Source organism: Misgurnus anguillicaudatus, chromosome 1 (assembly GCF_027580225.2).
Source record: "Misgurnus anguillicaudatus chromosome 1, ASM2758022v2, whole genome shotgun sequence".
Classification (NCBI taxonomy): domain Eukaryota; kingdom Metazoa; phylum Chordata; class Actinopteri; order Cypriniformes; family Cobitidae; genus Misgurnus; species Misgurnus anguillicaudatus.
In genome coordinates this window covers 30,012,152-30,025,798 of record NC_073337.2, presented here as the reverse complement: position 1 = coordinate 30,025,798, position 13,647 = coordinate 30,012,152, and the positions used below count along the sequence as shown (strand labels likewise).

The following is a 13,647-nucleotide window of genomic DNA, read 5'->3' as shown; positions in this document are numbered from 1 at the left end:
AACCACGGTGACTTTGAGATTTATCAATATGGACGTTGGCGTACGGCACGCTTAAATCCTACACCTGCTCAGGAGGTGGTGTACGCACATTTTGAGTTAGTGCAGAAATGCGCAAACACTTCCTAACACCACAAAACGCACTGACAAATTAAAATTAAAAACATAATACTTACAAACTTCAGTGTTTATTTTTATGCAACATGGACTTCAATGTTTAATTTGAGAGACTTTACCAAAGCATTTGATTTGTATGCATATGTATTCCTTCAGTTGAGAGCCTGGGCGCTTTACCTGACGTTTCGCGAGCATGTGAGCGGATCAGAGCGTTGAGCGGTGCGGTACCATCAAAGCGCCTTTCTAAAAAGTCTGCTCGCTCAGCACCGCTCGTTGAACCCAGAACGCCCTTTGATAATTTGCTAGTTCGAGAATCTGTAAAAACGTCTAGCAATAAGTTGTGGAATTCAAGCCTTATACATAAATGTAAAGTACAAATCAAAGTTAAGATTGAGCAGGAAAAAAAATTGAAAGGGACTGCGGAGAGACTGTAAAAGTTAGCAAATATTCATCCTGGAATCTGAAGCGGCACATTGCAAGAAAGCACAAGGATGTGCTACGAAAACATGGTAATAATGCATCAAAAGGTAAGCTAGTTACATACCATTCGATGATAAATAAATACAAATGAAGTAAGGTAAAATGCTTGTGTTGAATGGAGCCGTAAATCCGATCATGATGACATGCGGACAAAATCATGGCCACGAATTATCTTTTATGCTACATTATGGACACTTCTTTTTCTTATTAAGTCTAAAGTATGGCCATAAATATAAAATTCGTTCCCAATATTCAACAGTTTGTTCCTTGGGATTCATTATTATAATATTTCGTCATTACTATTACAATTATTATTACTTCAAATTATGAATTAGCCTAGTAAAACATGTGGATGTCGTGGAAACAAATTGTTAATGATTTCTTTAATCACGGATATTTATTCGGACGAAATGCAGGCCCTTTCTCAATCTGAAGACTGCGGCACGACGCGAAGCGGAGTGCCGTTACACCGCAGGTGTGCATTATTTTCAAATGATGGAGTCAATTATCCCTTTTATATCACAGTTACCACAAACATTGCTATGGTGCCTATTTTTAAGACATAATTAAGGTGTGCGGTTTACAGAAAAATAATCAACACCCATGGAACATTTCTCAGCCCATCAGAATGCAGCATTCAACGGACCTGTGGTATAATCTTAGTTAATGGTTAATTGTTATAATATGCTTATGACTTGCAAATGAAATGCTTATTTAACTTAAATAAACCAAGCTTAATGACGAATGCAGCACGCATATGCAACCTCCGGAGGTTGCACCCTTTGCATTGAGAAACGGCCACGTGCATGAGGCAAGAGAGTGGTGTGCTTTAAAACGAAGATATCCATTGAGAGCAGAATAAATGGAAAAACGTGAAGCAAGGGAACAAGAGGAATGTATGTGTTTGTAATATTTTAACACTCTGGGATTGACGGCGGCGCGGGCGCCACAAACTCTTTTTGTTTTTATTTTCTGTTTTTATCTGTCCACTCCCAATAAAAACAGAATGTTGTGCTTTTCGCAAAATTAAGAAAATAAACATGATGCGTCTTTTGTTCTCTCTCCCTCAGTGAAGTCCTTTCAGAAACACGTCAGAAAAATTAACTGTAACTTAACGAATACTTGTCATAAAAACAAAAGATACATGTCTACATAATGCTTGGAATGTCTGCTTTTGGAAGATGTAAGTGAAATCGAAAACAAATATTGTAATTCGTTGTTAATTGTGTTAGAAGAGGGAGATGTACTGTCTTTCTCATGTTACTGCATTATTTATAATGAGCCACGCCCCGCTCCATTGAAGAGAAGGGCAGAGATCATCCATATTCATTAGTCAACCCCAGTCAATGGAGACTCTGTCTCTGTAGCCATTCAGTGCTGTGTTGAGTTTTAATCCAAGTGCTGGGGTGTATTCCAGAAAGCAGGTTATGTGACTTACCTAGGTAAGTTTAGGAGTAAGTAACCGGATAACCTCTGCTTTCGGTTCCAAAAACGGAGGTAACTTTCGGGTTATGTAAGTAACCATAGCAACTGACTCTCTGAAGATAACCTGCTCAGGAGCAGGTTATGTTGCAGAGTAAGTTCAGTTTACTTAATAAACCGAGGCTCCGGAGGATGTCTGCGCATGCGTGTACATATGATGAGCGTGTAGCGGGCGTGGAAGCATATATTTTGCATAATATTACAATGTTAAAGCATTTATTTTATTACATTTACAGTCGCGAATATTTATTGCTGTCTTTAAAAATTATGATATTTTCTTTAAAGAATTTTTTTTTAACAACATGGATTAATATTTGTGATTGGACTAATTACTATACATTTAATTATGTTCATTATTAATATATCTCCAAATATCAGTGGATGTATGAAACACATCAGTTAATTAATGTTAACAATAAAGTACATTTCCGTATCAATTTTGTCAATTCATAAATAACCTTATCTTTCACTTACTAGATAATTTGAGATTAATCTAAAGTTCCAACACTAATACAGTGTCATACAATGGAAAGTCCAAAAACTAAACAGGGTCACCCAAAGGAGCAGAAGTGAAATAAGTACAATATAGTGAATATAATCATAGTGCATTTTATGCATACACAATACAATCATATCTAAAAAAAAAAAAAAAACTAAATAAGCCTTATGACAGATTATGCACTTGATGTGCCACAACCTTACGAAAATTAACCATGGTTTTATTGGTGTAAAGTTGTGGTAACCATGTTTTTTTTTGGGGGGGGGCATTGATCAGCAAAACCATGGTTTTACTACACTAACCATGGTTTAACTATGGTTTTCGAAAACCATGGTTGTCAAAACCATGGTTATTTTGTGGTTACCTGAAGTAAAACCATTGTTAATTTTTGTAAGAGAAAAGATAATCTTAATTATGTCAAATTATATCTAATTAGATATAATTAATATATTTAAAATCATATATAAAATCTATGATTATTTTTACAGGCTTTTAAATAATATTTAAATATGTGTATTTTCGTTGAGACACATATAATATTGGACTTAAATGAGGTAAAATAGGTTCATATTAATTATTTAATTAATTAATTTTATCTGTTTTGTAATCACACACTTCTAAGCAGATTATAAAACATTGATTTTGACAGAAAGTATTGGTTTATAATGTTATTTCTCATTTAAAAACTTTTAAGTTATCTGACGTTTCCATGGTGACTCGTGAAATCTGTGATCCACTGACAATGCCTTTATGTTATTACCGTGAGCACGCATTAACTCTGGGTTACTTTCAGTGGGTTGATTGAACTAACTCTTAAACTGTGTTTTGGAACCGACATACCCAGAGTAAGCAAGTTTGGGGTTGATCAACCCAAAGTTCAGGGTTAATCTAATGGTAAGTTAACCCTGCTTTCTGGAATACACCCCTGGTGACATGACATCTACTTGTTTACTCAGACTGTAACTTAAGTTATCTCCAGACGCGAGTGTGTGTGCTTCATCAAACAGACGCGATAGACGTCCAAACGCACACACAAACACACAATGCCTCATATTTGACGCACTTTTGTGTTAAGACATCTAAACATATCTAAAACCCTGTTTGTTCGCGTATATCTCTGCACAGTACGTTTATTTAATGCAGGATCACGCATGGGAAGGCATTTCTTTTGTGTTGCTTTCACAAACAAACACGTAACAAGGTGTCGTCTAAAGGTCGATTTATAGTCGTGCGTAGGTCCTACGGCGTAGGCTATCCGTAGCCTGTGCGTAGCTCTGCGTAGCCTGACGCGCACCTCACAAAATTTCTAACAGCGCGTCGGCTCTACGCGGACCGTAAGCGCTGTGATTGGTCCACCAGAACCCCTCCCGTCAGGTAAAAAAACTGCGTCATAGGTATTTCCGTTTGAGACGGTGAAAACAAAGATGAGCCAAGTTGAGGAGTGATTTAACTCAAACTGAAACATAAGTCGCTGTTTATTTACTTCCATCATTGCTGGTCTTCTCAAATTATACACAACAAGTTGCTATTTCTTCTTCGTTTGTGGGTTTACTTGCTTAGCTTCTTCTTCTGTGATGACTTCTGCTGCTACTGTAGTTACACGCGTGATTACTGCCAACCAGCGGTTTCGCGTGTGTTTGCACGTCGACGCGGACGGCGACGCACAAGTATAAATGAAAACCGACGCGGAACCTACGCCGTCGCTGCTACGCCGTAGGACCTACGCACGACTATAAATCGCCCTTTACTGCCTAAAGGCTCATTATGCAGCTCATTTACAAGTGTTTTGTTCTTCAGCTGTCAATCACAGATTATTCAAGAGCTTCCAGTCTCCTTGCATATTGCCTTCCTAACCAAAAAGTGACTTTGAAATTGTAAATCAATATATTGTCTTATGTAAATGAGTAAGCAGAATGATTTTCACATCATTTTAAAGAAAAAACTCTAGACTACTAGATCCTGTTTTGAAAAGTCTTGTTAAAACATGTTTAGTATGTTTTTTTTGGACTTATATCAGTCACTTAAAAATTTAGCTTTTTCAAAAACCACGCATAAACATTTTTCTCTCAAAAATACAAACATGTACATACATGTTGATCATATAATATAGTAGCCCAGTTTGTGCTGAACACAGTGTTATAAGACTTGCTCTTTATAGGTAATTTTCAGTAATTAATAATTTGTGTTACCCACATTTATGCACTTTAATGCGTTTGCCTTTAGGTTTGCCGTTTGTTTAGGTTTGGTAAATGGGTAATATTTAAAATGGATAATGTTTTACTGTATTAACAGTATGTATTTATATTTAATTGATTCATTAATTAATTTAAATTGAAAACTATGGAAAGAAATCAGACTCAATATTATTAACAAATACATGCACATTTATCTGTGAACTGGATGCATGTTACAAATGTATTTTACTATCCACGAACAAATGTCTTTAGATTTGAATATGTAAAATTCAGAATTTGAATGAACGTGTATCGATTTGTACAAATGTACAAATACACATGTTTTATTGTGTATTCAAATATCATAATTCGCGCGTGCAAAAAGGGAGATGTGCATTTGTGGATCATATGACACGCGTGCATTAATCCCGTTCTGTTCATTTGTATATTGAGACTTTCATTTCGCCGTTCAAAGCATTCCAAGAGCCAAACACAAACAACTATCAATGAATGAACCGAAAAGACGTCCCCGACTCCGTGTCCGCGAATTTCAATATCCATGTGAATGTGCATCGACCTGCACAAACAGAGACACACCTGCGAATTCAGCTGCCACACCCCGCACCACTATTCCACAATTTGTGCACGCAAAAAAGAGGATGTGCACCCGTGGATCAGGCGACGCGCGTGCATTAATCCTGTTCTGTTCATACGAGTTTTGAGACTTAAGTTGCATGGTTTGCATTGAAAGATCCACGAGCACAGATGTGCTATGAAAAGAGTCAACACTAGGTGTCAGTCTAACGGAGTTTCACACATGGCGGTGAATTCTGTTTTCTGTGTTTCCCTTTAGTCTGGTGTTTTTATAGCATTACGTTTATTATCTATATATATTAAATGTTTTAATGGCTTGGCTACTGAGATGTGTTTGTGTGCATGTATGTAATGTATCTTTATTGTCCTTTAATGGAAAGTCAATTATTTTTACAGTATAATTCACTTCATTTTAAAAAGTAATACTTTCATGTATTAAACTATACCATTTATTAAATATTTCATAATTTTCATATTTTCTATTATTTCTTTTTACCTTATATATAGCCTATGTGTTTGTTCTACAATTATTGTGTTACATGCATACAAACTAATATGCCCCAGCCTGTTCACACATAAACAACACTTCACATCATGGGTTTGTGCTACACTTACTAAGAATGTCCACATAATAATCACCAAAACAATTCCATTAAAACAGGCCACAAATAACACCAAAATAGAAAACTGGGGAAAGTATGAAACATCCAATAAACTGTATTATATAATACGTTAAATTATTATTATTTTTTTGTATAAACCATTCAAATCTCTAGTCTTCACAAATACACAAAAACACACCGTGACAAAAACGCTACACCAAAGGGAAGGGAACAGACCCCGACAGAACACCTGAAATCAGTTGCTTTGCTTGGGACCTATGCTGGTATCCCCAACGCCAAAAAATTATAATCTGATCTAGTCTAAATTTAATTAAGATCCTAGATCAGATTATACGTTATTTAAGGTTATGTGAATAATAGCCTATATTTAAGCACTTATAGAATATTGTATTAACAAAGTACTTATACACACTTTCAAGTGCTGAACTGCTGATCGATTCATAAGTTATGAACGAAAACATGATTTATAAACGTACATAATTAGTATGATATAAATTGTAAAAAGTCTGTTGCCTGTTGTTAAAAGCGCTCCTCTACTCCTCAGGCTTCGTCTTTGGGTCGTCAGAGGGATTACTCGCCCGAATATTAACATTTACTAAATTTCCCATCGGCCCGTACCTGAGACTGATTGCGCGCGTCGCCTGTTCTTCATTTGGTGGACTTTATTTATTTCATTTAGATCTTCATTTAGATCTCACCAAACCTGTTCGGTGCGAAGTCTTGCTTTGCCATGGTGAATCTTTACTTGGATTTATATATCCCGACTGTTTATTGGATTAGTATAATCTAATAAAAATTTAATGTACTGTCACCCAGATCAGGAAAGGCAGTAATACTTAAGGATCCTGATCTGAGTGACAGTACATTAAACACACGGTAACATTTTTTTATTAAGCTCCTAAATCAAATTACTGATTAAATTACAAATAATGTCACTGAACTAGTTTTGTAGCGGTGTCGGACTTTCCCTTGCGGTGATTTTGCGTGGCGCTGTATGCAATTTTACGGCCTTTATTTACTAAAAATATAATTTAAATCCAGAACAACGAGGTACACTAGAAGTTGGGTGCTATGTCTTAACCCTTATGGAAGAAACATCATCAACACAAGCTACTACAGCTACATTTAAACAAAAATACATAAATAAATTAAAGAACATGGTTTAGGCTTGTTAAGTGCAAATTTTCGGAGCATCGGTATACAGAACACTGCGCTGTAAATGTACAAAACGAATGCAATACACAAGCACTGAATATTAAATTAGGCCATTTTCAATAATATATTAGTATTCTCATGAAATGCGTACAAATAACACGCAGTTTGATTATCGTGCAACACACAGGCCACACAAAATTACAATTTTGAGTGAATATGTTACGCAAGTCCTTCCTGTTCCCTCATGGCTCATCTATTCGTGTTTTTTAATAATTGGTTTCTCATTTGTTTCCCACCATTGTCTCTTGGGTTTGGGGTTAGAGTAAGTTTTTGTAAAATAAAATGATATCCAAACCCAATCGGCAATGGTTTAAAAAACAGACAAAAAAACAACGACACCAAACGATGCGCCATTTAAGTGAACGGGAAGGACTAGCATATGCACGCATAATTGGAATTTGGCGTAGGCTATGTATTGCACGATAATCACACTGATTGCTATTCATACGCATTTGATGATAATAGGTTGATTAGATAAATTAATGTGTATCTATAAAGTATGAAAACGAATGAATCAGTATTTTGGCTAAATTAAGATGGTTCATTTCAAGATCATTTTCAGTCATTTAGATTTTGTCATCATTTCAGAACAAGCTTATTCTATCTATAACAACTTACATCCCAGCAAACATTGGTCGGACGGCAACGTCGTCTCCCTGGCCAAAAGAGGTCGCGGCAGGACGCCACAAATCGTGTACTATTGGTCCGAAATCAATGTCGTCTCCCCGTCCAAAATTAGTCGGTGCTGGACGGCACAAATGCACAACATGTCCTAAAATGCATTTATGTAGTCCTTGTGAAATATGCAAATGCTGTGCGTACACCTTGGTTAATACTGCAATAATTAATTTAAGTGAACAAAGTATATTTTTAAGAGGTTATGAATAGACGTCCACTCACGTCTTTTACACGTCTAGACTAGACTCGTAGGAAACAAAACATAATAATCTTTATAAAATACACGGTTTGTATGCAAAGTAAATATATTAACTTTATCTTGTTTAAATAAATTATAATCACAAAGTGCCCAGTGTGATTGCACAGCCACGCTGCATTTTAGTCATTATTTCAACCAGTTTTATTATTGAATGTATGCATATAAATGTAAAACAGATACATATCCGGTCACCATTTAGGTGTGAGTTGGATGTAATTTCAAAAACTGTGATTCCAATGTTATTTTAAGAAATATATTACAAAATCCCTCGATAGGACAGATTATCCCGCGAAATAGTGATCACGTCATGCGTTCTTCCGGAAGTTCACATTCAAACAGGAGGAGCGGTTACGAGGGAGTTTTGTCTATATATTATGCAAAATCTACTGTTGGGTAAGTACATTGTGTATTATTTGATTAACGTGCTTAAGTTTTACTTGTTTGACACGAAGGCTCCGAAATAAACGTTGCCAGAATTGTCCACACTGAATATGGCAAAAATTAGCTATAACTTAAGGCTAAAAGCTAACGTACTTTGAAGTTATAACGTTACATGGTATAAAGTATGTTTAAGGATACAGTCAAAGTTATTACTGTAACTTATTAATGTAGCCTCTTGAAAGTCTCTTTCAGAAAGTAATTTATCTGAAAAATAAAAGTTATTTGGCATTAATGGAATTACAATGATTTGATTGCCTAAACATTGCACATATAAAATATTAAATACTGTTTTGCATTAAAAGTTTAGCAGAAGTGTTTGTTTGATTAACTTCCTTTGCTTTTGTTTTGTACAAAGGAAAAGTAGAATCTCATCCAAATAAAAATAAACAAGCTGTTAAAGGCACTGTGTCCTACACAGACCCTCCAAAATATAACCACCCAAAACCCAAGTCAGGTAAATGTCTCAGTTTGAAAATACATCAACAAATTTGAGTTGTTATTGTGGAGTTAATATAATTAATTACAATTTCGTTTTATTTACAGTTGAAGATCAACACAAACCAAATAAAGATGTTGCGCATTCTACAAACAATAACAAAAGGTATGGAAAACTGTAGATATGAATTTTTGTAGATATGGCTTAAACAGTCTACACATTTGTTCTAATTTGTCATATGTCCTTGTCTGTGCTAAAGATCAAGTTTTGTGTCCACCACACTTAGATGAGGCGTGCCCGACCCCTGACTTTGTCCCCTACATTAAGTTGTAAGTTTTTGAATTCTTTGCTTAATACTACGAAAAAGCGTGATTCTTTCAAAAAGGACTTTTATATATTTTGATATGAAACTCAAAAATGTATATAAATTGTTTTGGTGTATTTTGTTTACACAGGCACACTTCATGACAGTAAACATCGGTATCAAGATGGTGTGATTGATCTATACCCTAGAATAAGCTGTGACACTATGAGACGTACGTGCTACTGATGCTTTTTTTTGGTGCATTCCCACACTATGCAAACACGTTGCTTTGCTCCAAAGTGCATACACTTTTGCCTTTATAATGTCATTCTCATTTTTAGGTAAAAATTTATTCCATGAGTCAGGGTTTTGCCTGAATGTCAACATAATATCCAAAAACTTTGATATAAAAAGTGATTTATTTTAATATTTTACACTACTATGTATTTTTTAAAATACATTGTGCATGTGTATGTTTATTGTACTTAATGAAATTACATGCAAGGTGTTTGTTTCGCAGGGTCACATAATGAACAGGCATCTTACAGACAACCGAAAGAGGCATATGGTAGTATTGTTTTCTTGTGTATTGTCATACACCTAAAGAGGATTTTTTTTAATCATACAATTATGGTGTTATTCATTCATAGTATTCTCTACAATCCCAAATTCTGGATTGACGCCCCAGTACCAGAGGGCACGCCAATCCCAGAGAGCCTCCATCTGAAAGCAGGTGATGAATTTACTACTAATCAAGGAACTGGCTTTACTGACGAGATGCGCATGATATCGCATGCGATTTATCGTGCAGCCCTAGATTTTACATTAGTGACAACTCAGAGGATAAACATGTACATTTCTCTGAATCTGAGTTAATAGTTACAAATACAGAGCTTATAATGTCTGTCATTGCTCAACCACAAAGACCTAAAAATACAGACAGCTAATTTCATAACTAATGCAGTATTACACTGTGAAGTTATTTACTGTTAAAATATTACACTACCATGTAAGTAACTATATTTGTCCAGGTGAGGTAACACAACGAAAAACTAACAGGATGGAGACTACCTGATTCTTCACCTATGGCCTCAGCTTCAAATGCAAGAAGCAAGAAATGCTATATGACTGTGTATTTTGCATTATGAATGCATTATGAATACATCAAAGATGTTGATAACAAGTTGATCTGCGTAAATTGTGACATAAAGAATATGTATATATATTTCCAGCTATCTTTCTATAACATTATTTCAATTGTTTTCACATGTAGGTCCAGCAACTGTCTGAGTTGGTGGATATTCTGTCAGAGACTGCGTGAACAACGTTATGAACAGGTATGTATTTCTCTTGAATTGTGTAATCCTGCATAATATTTCAGGAATATATGTTGATTACCACCATTAACCCAGCTATTTATATTACTTCATTTCAGTATTTAATCTGTCACACATTACTTGTCAGAAGTTTTAATGTTCGTAGTGGCTCAAACAGTCAAACAAGAAATCAAAACATAATTTCAGTGTAAGCCATTACTTGTCATCAAAACTTATGGATGAGGATATAGTTTATAGCACTTGTTACATGATAGATGAGTAGTTGTGAAATGTTAAAACATAGTTTATGTTTGAACATTGCATGCAATTGCTATGTTGCACATTACTGTTAATTGTGATTTATTGACCATTTAGGTAATTTGTCTAAGGTGTAATCTTAAAAGTAATCTTACATTTCTTTCACAGAATGATGTCTAGTTGTCTTATGGCAAAGTTCAATATGAGGGTTGGTGGACATCTGGAAAAGAAGTCTTTTAAAGGCAGACCTTTGTATTGTGTTATTCAAGGTAATTTGGGGAATATGTTGATCTAAAAAACTTGTTTTTGTATATTGATGTAATTTTCATTGCTATGATTTATGTATTTAGGGGACATCACAGCTCACCTGTCTTTATCAGAAATATCCTGTTCATTTTTTGACAATTACAAACCCAGTTCAGGGTCTTTCTCAAGGGCACGACAGTAGAGGGAGGGGACAAATGCTGTTTCCCCCACAACTGATCTAACACTTATTTAATGCAGAACATCTTTTATACTATATATTGTATTCTATTTTAATTGTATTTATTTTAAAAAGAAACATATTCTTCTCTTCCCTCAGATGCTGTGAAGAGGTGGAGCCCAAATGCCACAGACTCGGAAATAGATGCAGCTATGGCAGACCACCTCAAGCACGCTCCAGGAAGAGCTGGGGGTTGTGAATACACTAAATAAGCCAAACAGCTGTAATGTGTAAAAGAGAGAGTTCACCCAAAAATGAAAATTGTTATAATTTTCTTACCCACATGTTTCAAACCTGTATACATTTCTATTTTCTGCTGAACACAAAGATTGAAAAATGTTTGTAACCAAGCTAACTGTCAATAATTTTTTTTTACAACTGTAGTAATGGGTTGTGAGATCTGCTTTCTGCTTTCTATTCTTTCAAATATCTTTGTGTTCAGCAGAACATGGAAAAGTATACAGGTTTGAAACATAAGAGAGAGTAAATTACTAAATAATCATTTTTGGGTGAACTATCCTTTTATATAGTAAAGTATTTTGAAATTGTTATTATAGTTAAACAGTTTAAAAAAAAATAAAAAGTGCTAAATCAGAACATGCTTCTTTTTATTGCTTATGTCCACAAATAATGTGTTCTTTAATGTGTTTGAAATACACGTGATTACAACGTTATAAAGACGTTCAGGTTTGACTGGACTAAATTTGTGTATTTTTAAAACCTTAATAATTGCCTATTACAATAGTACAAACTAGCCTGTTTTATATGCACGTTTTAAGTGAGTATAACGCCTAAATTAAGCAGAGACTCATATTACCGTCCAGAAGACGACATCCCCAGACGTGCACGGACCGTGCAGAAAAGACGCGCGACTCACGGCCAGATGACGTCAAAGACGTCGGTTGGATTTTCATTTTGGAACTATTTTTCAACCATGACGGGACGTGACGAACGGACGTCTTTTCAACGGTCATCACATGTCCAAATGTTTGCTGGGTTATATCATGTGTGTTTCTTGAATATATGTTGAAAATATATGCAAGTAAAAAAGTACAAAATAAAATCGTTCAGCTCATGGGGAGTGAACAAAAAGACGTTAAAGTCTCTCCGCAAGGACGTGCTGAAACTGTCGAGTCGACAGATGATCATCATGCTTAAAATGTTTCACCCAGAAATTAATAATGAAAACTTGAATATCTAAATGCCCAGGTAAGAGTCAAGTGTTCAGTCAGTTCACAACAAAGAAAAAAGCCAACGACATTGGCTGCAACTTCCTCATCCACGGGCGGATGTTGCAGATACACAAAGAAAAAACTATAAAGGTTTAAATGCTGGTAAAAAACGTCAATTATATTATGGCATTTTATATTTGTGTTGATCAGTTAAAGTTATTTGAATCTTTAATACTGCATCTGCAGACAATCTGCAGACAATCTGCAGACGACGCTATCATTCTATTATCTCAGTTTCACTTTCTCACGCAATCACTGTAGCCAGGCCCGGATTAACACAGTGAAGTGCCCCCCCCCCAATATATTTTATTTATTTATTTATTATTTTAAACTAGTCATTCAGGGCTCCAGACTAACGTTTTTGTTATTAGGAGCAATGTAGCCCCTGACTGAAAATTTTAGGAGCGCTAGCAGAAAATTTAGGGCACACCTTAAATAAGCCTGCAATGCAATATTTTGACATTTTCCCAAAATAACTGCATTACTGAAAAATACTAAATAGACTTAACTATGCAGTTGCTGCACATGTCATCATTATGCACAATTAATGAAACTTTCAGAATAAGAAGTTATGAATCAAAGATTCATACAACCCCCTTAACTAGGCATAAGATAGGCTACATATAGGCTACAATAAGTTATATCTAGATAGCATACTTTAATGAGATGAGTGGCAGGGCAGCAGTTTACATGCTTGTATCCTTTACACGTTTCTCATCTTTTATCTAGTTTTCCTTGGGCACTGATGTAGACCTTTATTCTCGTCTATAATGTTTTTAGTGTTAATGTAGGCTAAAAGTTGTCCGGCTCTCTTTATCTCTCATCGCTGTAATGTTTAACCGGCGCGGTTCTGAGTGAGATGTGTTAACTTTACCAGGGCTGCGTAGATCCATCGGTAAAATCAACCGAGCGCATGGTCACATAAAACGATATACGCGATTACGCGTCATGCAATTGAGCGGTTAAAACCCGATCGTGCATTCCGTAGTGCCCGCACATGCTCGAGTACTTGTAAAAACATTTTGGCCGCAGTCTGGAGACCTTGGTGCCCCCCTATT

The 13,647-nt window shown here is 35.5% G+C and overlaps 1 pseudogene; it reads right to left on the bottom strand.

The window, feature by feature from the left end:
• Positions 1–13,647, bottom strand: part of LOC129431932 (uncharacterized) — a 496,207-nt pseudogene that overhangs the window by 415,181 nt on the left and 67,379 nt on the right.